The sequence below is a fragment of the Oxyura jamaicensis genome, chromosome 8 (genome assembly GCF_011077185.1).
Source record: "Oxyura jamaicensis isolate SHBP4307 breed ruddy duck chromosome 8, BPBGC_Ojam_1.0, whole genome shotgun sequence".
Classification (NCBI taxonomy): Eukaryota; Metazoa; Chordata; class Aves; order Anseriformes; family Anatidae; genus Oxyura; species Oxyura jamaicensis.
Window position 1 is genome coordinate 15,464,900 of NC_048900.1, and position 19,087 is coordinate 15,483,986.

General features: G+C 43.4%; 1 long non-coding RNA gene across 1 annotated transcript in view; it reads left to right on the plus strand.

Annotated features, from left to right (window-relative positions):
* The window catches only part of LOC118170486, a 71,662-nt gene that overhangs the window by 33,624 nt on the left and 18,951 nt on the right, over nt 1-19,087 (plus strand). The window contains exon 4 of the long non-coding RNA XR_004752741.1: nt 6,701-6,820. This is a non-coding gene — a long non-coding RNA (uncharacterized LOC118170486). The remainder of the gene's footprint in view (nt 1-6,700; nt 6,821-19,087) is intronic.

The window sequence follows — 19,087 nt, forward strand, 5'->3', positions numbered from 1 at the left end:
CAGTGGAAACCAGAGATATTCAGGGACTCTTGTCAGAGAAAGCAATAGGAACTACTGATTTCTCCCAGGCTGAGTCCACAAGGGGACTTTGGAGCTTAGTAAATAAATGCCTGCTGAGACACCATCAAGTGTGGGCAGTGATGTGGGAGGGGAACAAGAGTCTTCCTGAGGGTACCAGAAGGAAGACTGGTGCTAGACTGCACATATCTGGTCATGCACAGCCTGGAGCAGATGCTGTGTGCATACAGTGTCCTTTTACCTTCAGAGAGGGACAATGTTGCCATCCATCACCTTTTGAGGTGACTGTGCAAAATGGGGGGATGTTCCTGGTGAAGGAGGTTGGACCAGCAGGGTGCTGCTTACTTTGCTTTGATGTTTTTACACAACAAACCGGGGTGAGAAAGAAGGAAGGTAGCCAGGAAGTTCAATTTGTATGGATTTTGCATGGATTCCTGTGTTCAGGCTGGCAGTCTTATTTATTCTGGACTTCAGTTTCTGTGGGAAGAAAACCATTTGGTTCCGCAATACCTTTGAATAGTGCTTTATCTCCTGAGTGTTTTTTTGTTTGTTTGTTTTTGTTTTTGTTTTTAGATAGGAGGGAGTTCTATTCTCATAAATTACATGAATCATTATAAACATGGACTGAAATTTCATATGTTTTGGAAACGCTCCCTGCTCCGAGCCCTCACCTGCAAGACACAAAAAGCATGATATGCAATTCCTGCTAGACTGCCAGCAGAAATGCACTTTTGAGTAATTACTAAATTAAGCTTTGAGTAAAGGCTGGAGGGTTTGATTCCTAAGCTGAAGTACTGGGACCCTGTCATCTAGCTGCGTAAACCTTCACAGAGTAGATGAGCTGTCTTGTGTCTTGCAGATCCAACTTCTAAGTAGGCTTATCTTTGAAACGGTCTCTGCAATGAACCATGATTACTAAACAGACAAAGAAAGAAAACATGAATGGATGAACACTCTTGGTGAAAGAGATTTAAGGCACTCGATATGATACAGCCCTTACAGAAGGGCTCTTTGGTAAGGTAAATTCAAAGTCAGTCTGCTTGGAAGTGGTTCTCCTTGTGAAACTATGGACTGAGCCAAATGGTTGCAGACCAAAATCCTATCTTTACATAAATGTGAACTGTTTCCTCTGTTTGGGTAGGCCCTAAATGGATGTGAGTTAATGCTGAACTTGAACTCAGGTACTTGCTTTCAAGTGCCATGCTTTGAATTCTGTTTTCTTGGAGTCATCAAGTGCTTTGAGTATGAGCAAACTGATTATGGAGCCTGGGAATTAAATAGACTCAGATCATCACTTTGATTTCCATGAAGGGAAAAATTTAGGTGCTGAGCCCAGTTTTAAGAAGTTTTTGATCCTTACATGACCAAAAAAAAAAAAAAAAAAAAAAAATCACCCGTGGAATTGGGCCTGCTCAGTTTTTTCATTAGAGTCAAATTCTGAGTCAATGGTACTCTTGAAAGGTACCCTACATTAAAGGCTGAATATACAAATTTCTAAAAATACCTGATATTTTCAAATAAATAACCAAGTTCTGCATTAACAGTTAAAAACTATTGAGCAGTGTCCTTGTCTGGTACAACCACCCGCCCCCTGCAATTTAAGTCTGTTGACTCTAGATGGATACCACAGGTGCTTTTTAAAAACACAGCTTGCTGTGATTCCCTAAAAGTTTAAATAGGCTTGAGATTGCTGTTCTTGTCTTCTGGAGACAGAAACTCAGCACAAAATGTACCAGCTTGGGATGTACCAAAGTAGGTTTGTATCAAAAACAATATGCTACTTGCTTCTATGACAACATTGGAGATGTACAAGAAATAACACACTATGCATCCCCACACATTAAAGAGATGAAAGTGCCTGCTATCCTGAAGTGACCATAAAAAAATCTCTGGGACTTAAAGGTTTAATGTTCCTTGTTTGTGTGTTTGCATGACTACGGTTTCTTGGTGCAGAGCATAGACAGTTCAGGAACTGGCACATTGAGCCTGCTGTAACTTCTGTGGCAGACTAATGTCTCCAGCTGTACTCCATGCTCCCCCTGCCATGCTCCCCTGAAGCTCAGACCAGCCATGGGTGGCCCAGGCTTCACAGTGCCTGAGATGGCCTCAGCTGCTCACCAGACGGCAGCGGGAAGCGGCACAAGGCAGGAGGTAAGGGCACCTATGCTGACCCATTGCACCTAGGCGAGGTGACAGGGCTGGGTGGCCACAGCAGCAGGTGCCTGACAGCTCCACCATCATTCAGAGCTGCAGGTAGAGGCTGAGATCAATGCAAGAGGGACAGACAGTGTGTCAGGGGTAGCAGGAACCAGGCACAACCCATGGCATAGCTCAGCCATGGCTTGGGAGCTCAAGCCTGAGCCAAAGCAGGGATCTCAGCAGATGGTACATGGCCCAAGTGAGGCTGGTCATGGCAAGCGAGGTTCATTAATTCCCTCTGTGCCCTGCTCATTGCTCCCTCCCACCTGTGGAGGAGTGGAGGATAACTCCCAAGTGCAACTGGCCCCCAACTACACACACACACACACAAAATTGTTGGTAGAAATTAAGAATGGAGTCCCACAAGTAAGAAAAAGTGTGTTTCCCTGTTAACGAGCTGCCTTGTTGGTTCAAAGGACAATGTAACATCTGCTGCCCTGAAAGTGACTGCAAGCAAGCGGCTTCATCGGGCTGGCTTCTCATTATGCTCTGCTGTAGCCTTCCAGGAGCTCTCAAAGTGGGGAAGTTTGGAGCTAATGTGCTTAATCAGTTTTCTGCTCAGTGTGTGTAGTAACATGGAGGGTTCGTTTGCTGTTACTTCTGTATCTTCACCTTAGTTTTCCTCCTCTGACTTCACTTGAGCCAGCAGGAGCAGTGGAAGAAGCTTCCTTATTAATTACAGCTCATAATTGTGAGCTTGGCAGCTGGTGGATCGGCAAAGATGAAATCATTTGTGTTCCTGTCTGCACAAGACTAAAAGCAATGCAGAGGAGGTAGCTTTAATTAAAACCAACTGCCGTAGATCATAAAGCAGTCTTATCAACTCACAGGCGCAGCATGCCGTGCTCCAGAGAGCGCTGGACTGTGGGAAATGGAGATGGCCCACAGCACGAATGGTAATAACTAAGCGTGGGCAAGGAGCTTTGGCATTTACTGCAGAGCAAATCTATCAACCCTGCTTCTTGCATTCTCTCGTGAGAGAGGCCTTTCAGCCCGGCCTACTCCATGCTGTCACTGTCAGCACCGCATGACACGAGTGCGTGCTTTTGGGATCACACTGCAAGGCTCATCTGTTTGTCCTGGCTGAGTGTAGCATAGAAAGCTGTGACCACTAGACGTGGTTAATGGTTCGTGTGAGTCCTGGAGGCTCAGCCACTCCCAGCGTAGTGTGTTTGAGCATGTGGGGTAGGTCTGAAACTCTTTCAGGCTCTTGCTGCTTGTGCACTGAATGACCTTGGATATTTGAAGTGGTACACAAATATTACTTATAGAGCACAAAGTTTACAGAGGTGCTGTGATTGAACTGAAAGATAGTATCCAATAGTGTAAGGCAATCCATTGAAATCACTTTTTAAAAAGTTGAGGTATCACATTTTATGCACAACTTTTGTCTTTTTATGTGCTTCAGGCTAAGCCAGGTTGAGGGCCTACGTTGCTTCTGGACATGGATTTACATCACTGAGATATGACTGATGCTCAGTGGAGCTCAGACTGGAAGAATGCCTTTGGTTTTCACTAGAGAACTGAATTTGCTGAAAACAGCTAGATGTATTATTCATTAATATCTCCTGTAAAAGTCACAGACCAGCTTTTCCCGGACCACATTCAATGAAACAGATTTAAGTGTAGTATGGCTAAGGGGTTGAAAAGCTTGTGTGAAGCTTATGTTAGCTATGCGCAAAGAAACTCATGAAAGTCCCAACCCACAAGAGACTACAGAATTACTAACTTTGCTACCTCCAGGAATTCAAAAATCATGAGTCAGGCCTCAGTCATAACTTTTTTTTAAAATACAGAGAAACCTCAAGCTCTTTATTTGCTTACTGGCTTCTGAACATTGAGTTCTTGTTCTCAAACATTCAGGCCCTCATAGTTGTGGAAAGAAATCTATTTCTAAATGAAAAGCCAGATTCTCTTGCAATAGCAGCATAATAGAAGCCAATTTTTAACTGCAAGTTTTATAACTTTTTTTTTTCTTTTTTTTCTTTTCTTTTTTTTTTTTTTTGTGAACTGGACATTTCTGCAGTCTAATGCAACCACCTAAAATGTTGCTTGTCTATTTGGACTTGTGCATAATACAAGTTATCAGCACTGACATTAGGCACTGATAGCAGTTTTAAAAATCTTCCCAAACTGAGCTTTCCAAACCAAGGCAAGCATGTCCAAAGGAGGAGCTGCATGAATGTCTCTGAATAATGGCTGTGAAAAAGGTTATTTCTTTCCAGATCTTGCACAAAACTGTGCCTTCAATAGGGGCAGAGCAGCTGCCCCTGCATAGAATTGTCCTCTGCTTTTTCCTTGGGATGACACTAAGTGGTTATTTTAATCCTAAGGCTGAACTGCTGCCAAGCTTTATTTAAAAATACATATAAAGGAAGGCAAGCATGCGAGTCATGGGAAACTTCCGGGTACATTTTAGCCATGTTAGTAATGCTACATGTGTTTCCATTTACACTTCACTCCTCCATTCCCCAAACCTGATAACTTCTGACTTATCCCTCTGCTCTGTCAAAAGTGTGGTGGGGAACAGCCACAGCAAGCACATTGAATGTGGGAACACAGGAACCATGCTTTACTGGTGTGTTGAGTGAGGTGTTGGATTAGCTGTAGCAGGGGAAAGCAGGTTCCAGCACACACACAGGTTTCCAGACTTCAAATGCAGTGAAAGTTGCTTAACAGAAACCATCCAGGCTTCTGTTCTTCCCTTCACTCTGCAAGGCAACATCAAGAAAAGAAGTGTTTCAAAATTAATCTGTCTCTGTGAGATGCTGCCCTTAAAGTCCTTAATTATGGAAAATTTCAGGTTGCAAAGAGCCTTCTGGAGAAGGTACATTGCACTCAACTAGACTTGATGTTGAACCAAGTTCATCAGTTGTCACAGTTGCATTTAACCATCAAACACTGTTTCAAAGCTGATCTCTTGGAACTTTCTCTATGTTGAGGAACCTGCATCTCTAAACCAGCGTGAGCTGTGCTTCTTCCTGCTCTCACCAGGGTTTGGTGTTCAGTACTGAGGTGCTGAAACCAACGTTTCAGGTTTCATCAAAAACACTTAACAGTGCTTTGGTTAACTGCCCTTGCACCTTAACACCTAATCTCTCCCACTGGCAACTGTTGCTGTTTATCAGTCCAAACTGTGTGCCCCTTCCTGGGGCATGCCCCTCTTGGGGAGCCTTGTGGGATGGGGACAGTTGACTGAAAAATGGAGTTAGAGCTAAATCTCTGCACCAAACACTAACCATGCTTAACCATACAAGGCAGCAGTTGTGTTGTCAAATACCAGGAGCTGCATTTACCTTCTTCCAGAATTAACGCACCTCAACATTCAGCTTTAATGTTTCTCAGTGAGGAAATAGCTTTTGGAGAGTAAAGGGTGAGAGGATCAGGAGAGCCAGCTGGTCTTGGTACTACAGCTCAGGGCTCATGAGAACTCATCAGGGCAGCAGGTTCCTTGCTCTCAAATATTTGTGCAGCTTTTAGGAAGGATTAAGTGAAGGTGATGTGTGACAACAGCAGCATCATTAGACTGTGTGGTTGTGAGCAGCTGGGCTGAGAGAAGCATTATTAATGTCTGGAGAAAGCTTTCATTTGGAAAACCAAGAGCTGACTCAAGCAGCTGCAATGACTGTGCACTGACCTCCTCTTGTTGCTGACCATGGGTGTTGGCCTTGGCTGGGGATGCTGCCTCAGCTGGGAGATATTCTCTTCCAGCTCAGGGTGAATGGGAGAAGAGATGGGGAAGGACAAGGAGGGGAAAAAGAAAGAAAGAAAGAAAGAAAGAAAGAAAGAAAGAAAGAAAGAAACAAAAACACTCTGTTAGTCTTTCCTGAAGTGCTAAAAGATTTAAAATAAAATTGGATGAAGTTAATGAGGATTCAGGAGATTAGGGCCAAAATACACATCATCTGGGATGAAAGCTGTCCTGGCCCTCATCTTTTGGACTCTTGGATATCCAGATGCTGCTGCTGTCTGACAGCAGGTTGAGCCATTGACTGTTGAGTCCTAAAAGCACTCAGCCTTTCCTTCCTCACCTCTGTTCCTGTGCCTGGCTGCTTCACAGGCGTTGTCAGGAATTGCCCCTCGAGATGAGCAGGGATGTTTGTGCGGCTTGTATTCTCTCCAGAGTGTAGTTACAGTTGGTTTGTGACTCAAAGGTAAGGTGGGTTTTTTGACTTCTTTCATTTGTGGTTGTTTTTGTTTTCACCAACAAAGGAGCCACACTCATCTCTCTCTCTTTTTCTTTCTTTTTTTCTTTTTTTTTTTTTTTAATACAACTTCTCAAACACATTAGTAATCATTAAGATGGCTTCAGAAGTGCTGAGTTTCCTCATTCACCCGTAGTGGCTCATCCAGTCACTGTATGACCTGTGGCGTAACACGTGTAAAGTTCCAGATGCTCCAGAGGTATCTAAAATGGCAATGATCTGTGTATGTGTTTCTCAAGACAAGATCACAAAGCATGTGTATTTGTTAACTCTTACAGTAATGACCACTGAAGTTCCATGGTTTCACATCTGGAAAAAAAATGAAGAGCCTGCAGAGAGAATCTGGCAGAGACATAACCAGATGCGATGGTACTGGAAGAGTTGAAGACTGAGAAGCAGTAAGTGTTTGTGTTCGCAAAGATGTTTGCTAGTACATTTAAACCCATTTTTTACCCAGATTTTGACAATCTGTTAAATATTTCAGCACTGAATACCTCAGTACTAGAGGTTAAATGTATAAATACAGTAGGAAACATCTGTGCAGACAACTCTTGAGATATCTTAGACAAATCCGTCAGTGCTAGTACACATAATGAACATCAGGTTAAGAGCAAGCTGGAATCCAAAATCACATTGCAGTGGTAACTTCTGTTTCTCTAAATGAATAATGTTTGATTATCCAGTGAGAAGGCAGTCATTTCCCATATGTGCATATCAGTGAGAAACAAAGTTATTTGTTCCCTTGTGATATTACCCTTCTGACATTATGAAATATGAGATTTGTATTCTTACCCTCTGGTGAAGATTTTATTTCAAAGATCACCTCATTTCAGTGCTGAATGGCCTTAAATTCTTCCAGCTTAGAATAATAATTTGTGACATCTCTTCTTATTGGGCTGATATAGCAAAACATTTCCTATCTCATCTCAACTAGTGAGAAAAGTAGCTAATAGGTTTGTGTAATGCAGGGTGCAATCCCAATAAAGCCCTAAAGTTCCTAGCGCTCAAGTTGCAAGGCAGATGGTAGAGGTGCCACACTAGTAGAGATCACAGTTAGAGGAACATTCTGTTGGGGGGGTTGGAAATTTGCTGGGGTCATGGTCTGCTCCTCTTCCCATCATGTTTGGTCAATAGTTAATGTGGGATTCAGAGACTTTTCTCAGTGGAGTAACGGTTCATTTCTCAGGTTCTGATAGTCAGCAAGTGATATTGCTTTTATTCAGACTTTTTAAAGATACGTGTATCTCTGGGTTTGGTGTGTGAAGTGTTCTGTGTACATACATTTTTATTTTCTCTTTGCAAACTCTTTGTGTCCTTGACCTTTGAACAACTCTAAAATGAGTATTTATAAGAGTGCTGGGCTGATGCAAAGACACCTGGGTTTTACTGCCTTTTGTAGGGATCTTCAGCAAGTTGCTTATGTTCTTTTGACCTTCCTTTCTTCCTTGGCTTAAACACTTGGTGAACTTTAAAAAAATGCTGTGGGAGACTCAATAGTACTATAAATTGTGAACTAAAAATGGGAATTACTTAGTGATAATAGATTATTAGCATAGTGTAAATGTCGCCTGCAAACTTTATGTAGGTTATCAAACATACAGAGTATTTAAATTGTATATAAAACCATTATTATTATTATTATTATTATTATTATTGAAGAATCTCCTAAGATTAATAAATACTGGCATATGGAAGGGCTATGGAAATTTGCCTGGATTTTTTTTTTTTTAATTTCCTCAGAGGGTATCATATGTGAGGCATGAAGTCCTGAATCAAATATTTCCAGTGATAAACAGCACATTTGTCTAGATGCATTCATGACCCATGTATTTGTGCTATTCTTCTGCTAAAGATAAATGTAGAGTAGGGCAAAGCAATGATATCATATTCCAATTAAGGGCTTTGGTAGCACACTGAGAAGGGCAGAGGACAGCATGTTCTGCTGAGCAGGACTTGCTGCGTCCCTGCTCTTGGACTGGGCTGGCATAGCACAGTACAGTGACATGTCTTATAAATGTCCATAACAGGTCTGCTGGGTTTACTAGTTGTAAACAAGTCTACAAATTCATGTGACGCAAGCTTGTATATCCCTTAAGCAGTTCTTTCATATTGGAAAATGTTACATTCAACGTGTGACAGTGTCTTGTGAACCACAGTACCTGACCTCTGCGTGCAGGAGATACTGAGCTGTCCTGGGGGCAAAGGCAGCTAGTCCTGATGCTGGCTGGCAATTAGCTTTTCAGAAAAATTAGTAAGAGCTTTCAGATCCAGTTGCAAAAATAGATGTTACCTGCATTTGCTCTGAGCAGAGCTGGGAAGATGCCATCGGATGCTGAGTATTCACATTATTAGAGCTTCACTTTGCTGGCACAGAAATGAGAGATGCCTAAAGACAGTCTCAGCTTTATTTCTACCAGCTGGGCACAAGTTATTTCAGAAAGAGCTTGTTTGTGTAATGAAACACTTTGCTGCCCTTGTTTGATGTGAAAACCATGCTGGATGTTCCAGCTGCATGGCCCCAGCAACTGTGCCATCCTGGAGGGACTGCAGAACACTTACCACTTGCTATCTCAGCCTCCAAAACTCAGACTGAAGAATTGGTTTTAAGTGCTAAAGATGCAAATAAATGAAAGGACAATTAACAGTAAACCATCTTATGGGCATTTAGTTAACCATTTTCAATGTTCAACTAAACCACAGAATGGGTTAGGAAACCCTCTGAAAACTGAGTGAATTTATCCTTACTAACTTCAGTCAGCTCCTAAGTTAATAAATCAAACCCTTGCCAGTTAAAGTATCTCATCAGGAGTGTCAGTAGTTAACACACAAGGTTGTTCGACAAGGTTGCTCTTTGTTAGAGGTTTGATGTATGTGCTTGGTGGGAATTAACTGATGACTTTGGACTCGTTAGGCACCAGGATTCCTCTCTGGAGAGCCAGATTGATCCATCCATTTTCCCATCTATGTCCCATGTCTGTACTCATTTTCGTAACTTCCCCTTGAGAACATTTCCTATGAATATTGTTCATAAATATTTCCAAGAAACCAGCAAACAATTGTTTGGTGCTTTTTTTACATTTTCTTGAGAGGGAGTTTCTTCAGCAGGGAACAGTACTGCTGTTGGCCTTTTCAGCAGGTTTGCGGGAGGTATTACTGTGTCTGGGTTTGGGCAGTTTGTTTGGATGGTTGCTGATTTTGTTGTTGTTGTCGTTCCCCTCCATTTTTGGCAGTCTGGGCAAGTGGGTGGTTCTCTGTGGTTTTTTGGTTTGGTTTGTTTTTTTTGACCACCTGTGAATTATTTGAACTGGCAGGCTTTTGTGGGAGTGAGATTTATTTGTTTATTTATTTGTTTGTTTTGTGTGTGTGTGTATCTTTATAAGGTTTGCTATATCTGAGGGCATTTTTGTTTTTGTTCAGCTTTGGTATTCTTAATGTCAGTTTGTTCTTGGTAGCTTCCAAGTGGCTTCTGTGGCTGCTGTCTTCTGTAGCCCTTTCTTGTCAGACATACAACCTAAAAAAGCCTTGGCCTTTGGTCCTAGTCTGCCCCCTGGTCAGGGAGCAGGGGGCTTCTGTGCTGGTCTCAGCTGGGGAACGTGGTCACCACCAACTTCCCTTCTCAGCAGGGCTAGTGTGTGAAAGACATCAGAAACTGCTTGCACCACATGGTACAATGCAGCAAGAGGGGTGACAAAGCCACGTGGATCAGTCCCTGCCCAGCTGGTGCTGGAGGGTGCATCCTGGAGACTGAGTCTTATCCACTTCTTGAATCATTAGCCTTTGTTGCTTCTCCACGTGGGCACCAGTGTCACCACTGAGGGAGATCTGGAGTGAAGCTCATGACTGCAGAGCCCTCTGGCCAACAGTGAAGGATGAGGGCAGCGAGGCTGTATTTATTCTCCTTGATTCTGCAAGCAAAGGAGCAGGGCTTCGGTAGGGTTGAATGCATCCTCTGAGTTCACAGCTGACTGCATGAAGTTGTGTGTAATGGCTCTGGTCTGTCATGAAAGAACAAGGGCTGCTGGGCACAGAAGTCATCCATTTGGTCACACTGGGGGAGAACCTTTTTGCCAAAAGTCTCATCAAGCTGATGATGGAGCAGCTAAAGTGTACCAAGCCCATTTACAGGAGGAGCTGGTGGAAAGCATGGTGGGACTTTACAAGACAGATGACCATGTTGGGCAGAGCACAAAGTCTTAAGCAACTCGAGAAACTCTCCACGTCAGAGGCTTGTTCTTTCTGGGGACTTTAACCCCTTGGCTCCTCACAGCAGTACACAGCAGTCCAGGAGGTTTCTGTAAGGCACTGGGCAACATCTTAGCACAAGGTTGCAATGGGAAGATGCACAGCTGGATCTGCTGTTCCCTAACAAGGAAGAACAGGTTGGTGGTGTGGTGAGCTACAGCAGCCTTGCCTGAAGTGACCATGAAGTAGTGGTGTTCAGTACAGAGGAGACAGTGCCAACAGCCTATTATGTACAGCTATTTTTGCTTACAAGTCTCATTGTTTTTCTGTGGATGGAAACAGGCTGATTCTGTAGCCACTTCTATCATTGAAAGGAGGACTTTGACGATGGAAGATGCGCTGACAGAGCTTTTCTGTACTAGCATCCTCGTCCATTTCTAAAATACATTTGGTGCACACAAATTACGTACAGACTTTGCTCTTTTTGCTTAGTGAAAAAGTGCTGAGTTTTGCAGCCATACCTAGAATTTGAGCAGGAACAATAACCAGCAGTACACAGCCCTCCCAACAGGCTACCTCTTCTTATTCACAACCAAGAAGAGAGTAGCATCTGCTTCAGTATGCACAGGAGGGATGAAGAGAAAATAGCCTTCAGCTGGCTTCTACAAACTCATTTCCATTGAGAAAAGCTAGGGGATAATTTGGATTCTCTCTGAAGCTGAATGACTGCTTTAAAGCAAACAGTTTGGAAGGGATGAGAAGTGAGCCCACAGCCAGGTAATCTGGGATTTGTGTTTCCACTATTCCTTGATTTTTCAGGCTCTACATACTTAATTTTTTGCACTGCTCTGTAGTACCCAAATAGTGCCTCTGAGATTTATTTCTTGAAGTGCTGAGCCTACAGGGCATTTTAAAAAAGAAGTGTTTCTCCATTTGCTCTACAGCTACCTGCAGCTCTACAGGTATGTTGTGTTTACATAGGATATTTTGTTATTAATTAGCTAATTCCCCAAAAAAACACCTCCAGAAAGAGTCTTATCACTGCCTTAAAACATTCCTTCAGATTGGTTTTTCTTTTTTTTTTCTTTCTTTTTTTTTCCCTTTAGTGTATAACAGAAGTCTCCAGTGTAATAATCTGACTTAAGATAATTGCATACGGTTTATCACTTGTGGGAAATATGGCAAAAACTTGTGCTTTCTGGATTTTTAATTGAAAAAAACCTGGAATTTGGAAACTAATGTAGTAGGTTTTTTTATTTGTTCTTTTTTGTCATTCTTTTTCATTCCTCCCTCATCACTGAGGGTTATGAGAGGGAGAATGCTTCCTCCTGCCTTGCTTTCTTCTCCTCCATCATCCCAGATCTACCTTGAAGATCTGGTAGGTGAAGATATGGAAGGTGAAGATATGGGCTTCAGCTCTTCCAAGCCTGAAGAAAGCAGTACAACCAATATTGCCATACCATCATCACTGAACTTCCAAGCATAGCAAAACTTGTTCTAGCCTCAAGAAAACCTCTGACCTGGAAGTACCCGGTTTATTTAAACCACGATACATAAACCCAGGCTGCTCCAAAGCTGGTTTATTAATTGTCAAAGGCCAAAATTCCCTGTTGAACTGTCCTGCTAGATGAATTTTAGTTTCCCAGGAGTTCTGTAAATGTGGGTTCCTAAAGTTAGTATTACAGATGGTCACAGGCTGTAACAGGAGCCGTCTGGGCATTCGAGGATATTTATTTATTTATTTATTTATTTTTCTGAAGCAGTGATGCATTAGTTGATAAAAAACACTTTAATCAGCCAAAACAAGCTGAGAGTCTTTTGCCGTTACATGTAACAGTTCTTACTGATCAGAATATGAATTATATTTTCACTTGATTGCATTTTTACCTGTACCTGTGATATCATATGGTAGAAGGGGATTTCTAACCTAACTCTTTTTCAAGGGACTTAAGTGAAAGCCAAAAAAGAGACCTGGTTCACCATTTTCTTAATGAGAGGTGCATCTGTACCTGCACAGATCAGATGGGGAATCCTGAGCCTCACCAAGTGCAAGCAGAGATGGGTCTGCTTTGAGTAACATGAAGGGATGGACCTGTGTCCTCACTCCAGGAGAACTGACCTTGTAGCATGAAGATGAAGGATTGCAACAAGCATCTCACTTTTTCTGCAACATCAGGCAAGGAAGAGCAAACCTTTTTTTCTTTTTCCAGGGTGGCTTTACTTGCCCATGGCCAGCTATGATGGACCTGGAAGCTCAGGGTCTTTGACAGTTAGTTGAAGAAGATGCTCAGTAGCACCAAGGTACCAACAGTCATCTGTAGAAGTTAGCACTTCATTTCTAAAGGAGGAAAAAAGGCTGGGGCTGAGTCAAACAGCAGAAGATGAGACACTGTTGTGTTAACACTGTTTTTTCTTGCCTTCTGTGGATGTAGAGAAGACTTTTCATTAAACCCAGCACATTGTAAAATTTTTCAAATACGTATTCTTGTATATAACCTAAATAAATCCAAATAGCAGTCCAGTATGACTTGGAATAATCCCTAGAACTTGGGCCAAAGCAAGGTTTTAAAACAAATTTATGGAGGATTGAAAGCAAGAGTGATCATGGGCTCATATGGGTCAGGACCTCGAGCTCTGTTCCTTTCTTGCAAGCTGGGCTCCTTCTCTTATCTACACTGAGATCTCCCAGCTGGGAACAGACACAGGCTTATCAGTTCTCTGGTATTTATCAAGTCTATTTATGAAGTTTTTTTGTTTGTTTGTTTGTTTGTTTGTTTGTTTTTCCTGGCAGCCCTAAAATATTTTTTTTAAAAACAGTAAAAATTGAGCAGGCAGCTACTTCAACACCTTCACAAAAGGATGGAGAGATATTACAAGTTGATTTCACTTCTGTCTGCTTAAAAAGAGAAAAACAGTTTGTGGTATAAATATGCAATTAAAAATAGTAGCTATTAGAGAGTCTGAAGAAACAAAATAGGAGTGAGCTGTGAGGTAGAGCTGATTTCAGAGAAAACCCTCATCCCTTTTGTCTGTGTTTCTAATTTGAAACTCTATGACATCAGGATCTATTCTCAATAGTTGATGCTTCGCTTCCATTTCTGTCACATACATTAAATGTCATGGGCCAGACTCTGGTGTAAACTGCACAGTTTTTAGTGATTATCAGAAATGTAAGTAGTCTCTGGCCTCAGATCTGTTTCAGACCTTTACTGTGTGTTGATGGTGTAATTCATGTCTGCAAACCTCCATATGTATGCAGCAGTGAATGCTTTTGCATGAATTGTCTCACTTGTTCACAAATGAAGGAGAAAAATGTCTCTTACATATATTGGTGCCCACGTGCATGCAAGGAGACATCAGCAGATCAGGAAGGTGCTTCAAGCTGTCCATTCAAGTTAGGCATTTTAGTATTCTAGGAAGTGCTGGAGGGTCTGACAATCTGACTGCCCAAATATATCTCTGTTGTGACTCAGTGCAAGTAAGCAGATTTATGCCGTGATCTTGCTGCAGTGTTAGAAGATAAAGGCTGGAGGGAAAAGAACAAAGTGATGGAGGAAACCCGTGCACAGAGGCCACATGATTGAGACTCGTAGCAGAGAAACCTCTCCGTAGGAGGGACTGTAACTGCACCCAGCACAGCTCTCTGAAGAGCAAATTGAAGACATTCATGGGGACTACATCTTAAACATTAAACTCTGCTCTGCCCATCTGTGTTTCAGTATGGGGCTGTTAGGCTTGTTCAGAGGCATGTGGTGCTTGCACAGATGCCCTTCCAGGAATCTGAGGTAGCCTTTTCCCAGTGCCATAACATGAAGCTGGGAAAATTGGAAAAGCTTACACAAAAGTGTAAAAATGAGCACTGTTTTATATAGCTGTGATGGTTCTTTTTGAAAGTGGAGCCAAGCCCTGGAAAGCGGTGATTTTTCTCTCTTTATCCGCAAGTTTTGTATTGACTGGAACTGTTCTGTTGAAAACCAGGTATTAGGCTGTGTCTTGGCCAAGCTTGATATATGCAGTTGCGTGTCTGCAAAAACTCATTCTCCAGGCTTTGGGGGGCATCTGCAGTTTCTCTGGCCACATGCTGCTCAATGAGACAGGCCGGGGCTTGTTGGACAATCCTGAAGACAAGTGTTTTTGTGCAGGCCGTTTCTGCCACATTAAAGTTTCCTTCCTTGCTCTGTTTCCTGCCTTTCTTGCCCCAAACATGGAGGCTTTATTCATACTGCCATCTGGGTTAGTCCAGGGCTTGCATGCTCCCAGCAACCAAGTGTTGCTTGGAAGAGTGTTAGCTGGTGCCTGATGAAACCTTACCAATGAGGTTACTAAGACTAAACAGCCCCTGCTGTGACCATACTTCATTAGAACTATGTGATTTGGTACAGACTCAGAGCTTTGGGAGCTGCAGCTCCAGTTCTGAAATGTCCTGAAAGCTGTTTTGTATTTTAAGGCACTTTGGTGCACACAGACACTTTTTAAATGGCCTTCCCAGTCAGGTTGCCTTCAGTCGTACCCCCAGTTTTCAACACCAATGCAGTGGAGGCTGCCCTGGTGTTTGCCCACCACCTCTATGTCATGCTTTTGTAGCTGATGTTTCAGAGCACACAAATGCAGAGGTCACCACAAAGTTTTTATTTCCATCAATACTTCCAATGCCATGCTTTTGGAGCCAGCCTCTACTTAGGCACCAGTCTGTGCCCTGAGATGTGGCCATTTGGAATGGGCAGAAATAACAGCAAAGGAACATTTCAAGCCTTTGCAATCATAAACTAAATTGGCAGACATCTAATTCCTTGTGCCCACAATCAGCTTCAGTCACAAAACTGGAGTGCTTTGAAAACTGAGTTCATTTCCTCCCTGCTCTCCATTATTTTTGACATATTCAAGTTATATTTCTGGTCTGTTTTTGACATGTTCATAGTACAAACCAGAAGCTTGATGGCTGGCTGGAAAAGCAGTAGCAGCAGTAACACTTTGTCTTGAGGAGTGCTTACCTCTCAGGATCAAAGCTCGGTGCAAAGCATGAAGGTGCCCAGACTTCATAATTGCAGTAAGCAATTATACTGGGCACAGATCAGGATCTTGTGCTCCTGACATGTTGGTTCCTCTCTGTGGCAGTCTTGAATTGTTGTCAGACATATGTCTAGACATTTCTTTCTTTCTTTCTTTCTTTCTTTTTTTTGGCATTATTAGTTGTGCACTCGGATGCTTTCTAACAATAATGTTCAATGTATGCTTCAGGTACTTGGCTGTATAGCCATGACCCTGGCCATGCATGTAAATAACTTCACACACAAGTGGTTGGATGAAGAGGAAGCAGACAGCCTGGATCCCTCTTTAGCTGGGAAAATCCTGCGTGAATTTTCCTTAGCTTCAAGCTGCACAACTCATTGTTCCGAGAGAGGAGGAAAACAAGCAACAAATTAAGTAGAGTTTAAAAGGGATTAGGCATTGGAGTGCAGTTGGCTTCTCAAAGAGCTATTTCGGTGTACCCATCCCCTGTGCTGTGGGCAAATGAGTGCTGACTCAACCCTCTGAGCAACCCATGTGTCCATGTCTGTTATCATCCCGTTGTCTTAACTTCTTCTGTTTGTCCCTTGGTGATATGGCAATTTCCTTGGGGCAGGGAGCGCGTTTTGTCCGAAGTGCCCTGGATCAAACAATCCTATTTGTTTTGCTGGCATGGCTGTAACATAAGTGGATAAAATAAGCAATTCACCCAGAAGAGTTTAATTACCCTGAACACCCTCTTCATTGCTCTCGGAGGAACTTTGGCTTCCATGGCTCATGACAGATGAAGCTGTGGCTCAGGGGAACAGCTCTACCAACAGATCGTGTGTCTGGACTGAAGAAGTTCTGCTGCTGCTCCTCACCATCAGGAGGACTGCAGGTACTGTCCTGCATGCTCCTAGAAGGAAAAAGAGCATAAGAAATGCTATGGTGGACAGAAAGGACAAACAAGCATCAAACTGCTCACTACGATGCTCCTGTCTGCCAACAGAGCCAGTGTGAACTGCCAATGCTCACTGGCCTGCAGCTGCAAATCTTTTTGGGTATTGACAATGCGATGCTGGAGCTTCTTCCGTGCATGCAGAGTAGACATGGGAACAAAGTAACCCGACATGCTCCTCTTTTCCTTCTGATTGTCCTCATTTCTCCCTGTAGGGTGGCCAGTCTTTAAAAACAAATGTAGGAGGAAGGCCTCCCAGGCTGGGTCGTGCCGTGTGACCCCATGCATGGGTAATGACCCTGCGATCCTGCGATCCTGCTGGGGAGCTGGGAACCAGCAAGTTCCCAGGGCTGCAGCCTGGGTGGGGGTGATGGAAGACAGCACAAGCCCTGTGCCCTGAGTAAGCCCTAAGGCAGCGCTCTGACTAAGCTTACTGACATGTTGGGATGGACCCAGTTAAACCAGGAAATCTGGGCAAGTCAGTGATTCCTCCCATCACACAGCACTTGAGCCTTGTCCTTTGCTGTGAGCTTCTGGGGACTTCACTCCTAGCCTTGGGGGATTTATTATCCTTCTTAGAAGAAGTGTATATATCTCCTGTTATCTTCTTCTGTAGAGATTTATGCTTTAATTGGCCATGAGATGGGCTTGGGAGGCTTTTCTTAACATAGTTCAGAAAACACTTGAGAGGAACAGAATTTTTATTCAGAGCAGTGCCCTACCTTCTGCATGGCATCAGATCAGCAAGCATGAAGAGACAACGCAGTCTGAGGAATGTCAGATGTCTGGAAGGGGGGGTCCAATTCTTGGCACTACTGCCCATTTGCATTTTGGTAGAGGCCTCCTGGGTCTCTGCTTCACAGTCTGTAAAATGCAGAACTACCCCATCTACAGATGGAGGGTGCTTCAATGATGGGGAAGGCAGCAGTAAATATTTTGGGGATTTTTTTGTACGTTTGCCTTTTTTAAGCAATAGCTAGTGTCCTGCAGCTCTTTGTGACCTGGGAACCAGGCCATGCAGTGCTTGCTCTTTTGAGAGGTGACAAGGTAACTGGAATTTACGTACTTGAGTCAGAGTGAGGAGGTCGGAAGCTTTCCTGTTGGAGTAAGAGAGGAGGAAGAATTTGGTTTCTCTCCCACTTTCAAAAACCGACAGGGAAAATGTAGCTATTTTAGGACTTAGGGTTAAATTTCAGACTGAATGCTGAAAGAGCTGAGCTCCAGATAATGCTGCCTTGTGGGGAGCAATTGGTTTGCGGTAGAGTCATTCTTTGAAAGACTTTGGTGTTGTGAAGCTGGTCAAATCCTGCTTCCTTGCCATGCAGCTGAGAGCCATGAGGAGGGTGTTGCTCAGGTTCCCATACTCACACACTCTCTGATGCTACTTGCTCCAAGATCACTCACAATTTTCCACTAATTATTCACAATTCCCGTGCTCTGCATCTCTTCCAGGCCTTTAGCTGAAAGCACAGCAACATCTCCTGGAACCGGGTGGCTATTGCAAGTTCAGTTGTCAAAGTGCCGTCCCTAAATGCCAAGCAGAGATGTTCACTCAGTTCCAGAGACTCCAGATTTGCTCCTGTTGTGCAGGCACCAGGGATGGCATGTGGCACAGGGGTAGCGTGTCCAGCACATCTCCTCACCTTCGTGAGGATGAGGAGGGAACCAGCTATCACAAACTGTTCATTATTCAGATGTCACTCAGAAGTTTTATTGCATCTGGTGATGCAGGTCACCATGTTATACCTGTGCTCATTATTTAGAGGGAAACCAAGGAGAGAGAACTGGAGAACACGATCGTTGATGCCATAACGAAGGAGGTAGGAGGGATTCACCCCAGAAACAAGTACAGAAGCTGCCAAATGTCTGAATTTTACTACCAGGAAGCTGGTCTCCTGTGAAGGAAAGCTACCAGGACCATGGGTATCCTTGAAATCTTAACCAAAAAACTGCTAAAAGAGGTTCTCTGCTCAGAAGTAAAGCTAACTACTGTCCTTGTTGACCTCATTCGTAAGATCAGTTGGAACTGGAGAAAGAGACATATGCCAAAGGGGAACAATTGCCTCCTCCAAGGCCTCTCATAAGAGAGCAGCAGCAGCAAGGTTGGGTGGGACTGGTTTTGTAACTACATCTTCACTGATTCCAGTGGCTGTGCCCCATGGGACACCACCTTGGTGCATACAATATCTTGGAGCTGATCTGAGATGGACTGCAGCCCAAGCCCACATGCAGGCTTCCTCCCTTTTTCTTACAGAAAAAGGCGGAAAATGCTGCAAGGGAAATGTTGCTCACATGGCACAGAGGAAACTGGGAGTCCGGGTTTGCTGTATGAGACCCACATACTACAGTGGGGGGCACTGGCTGAGAATGGTGGGGCACTCTGAGGTGGGCTCTGGCTTAGGAAGAAGGATTTTTTCCCCTTGCATAATATGTCTGTTCCTTTGCAACATCTGTTGACATGGCAAATATCTTCTGTTTCCCAGCGTGGCTAGTCAGTGCCTGACACAAGCTCAAGCCTTTGTTTATTCTTTACATG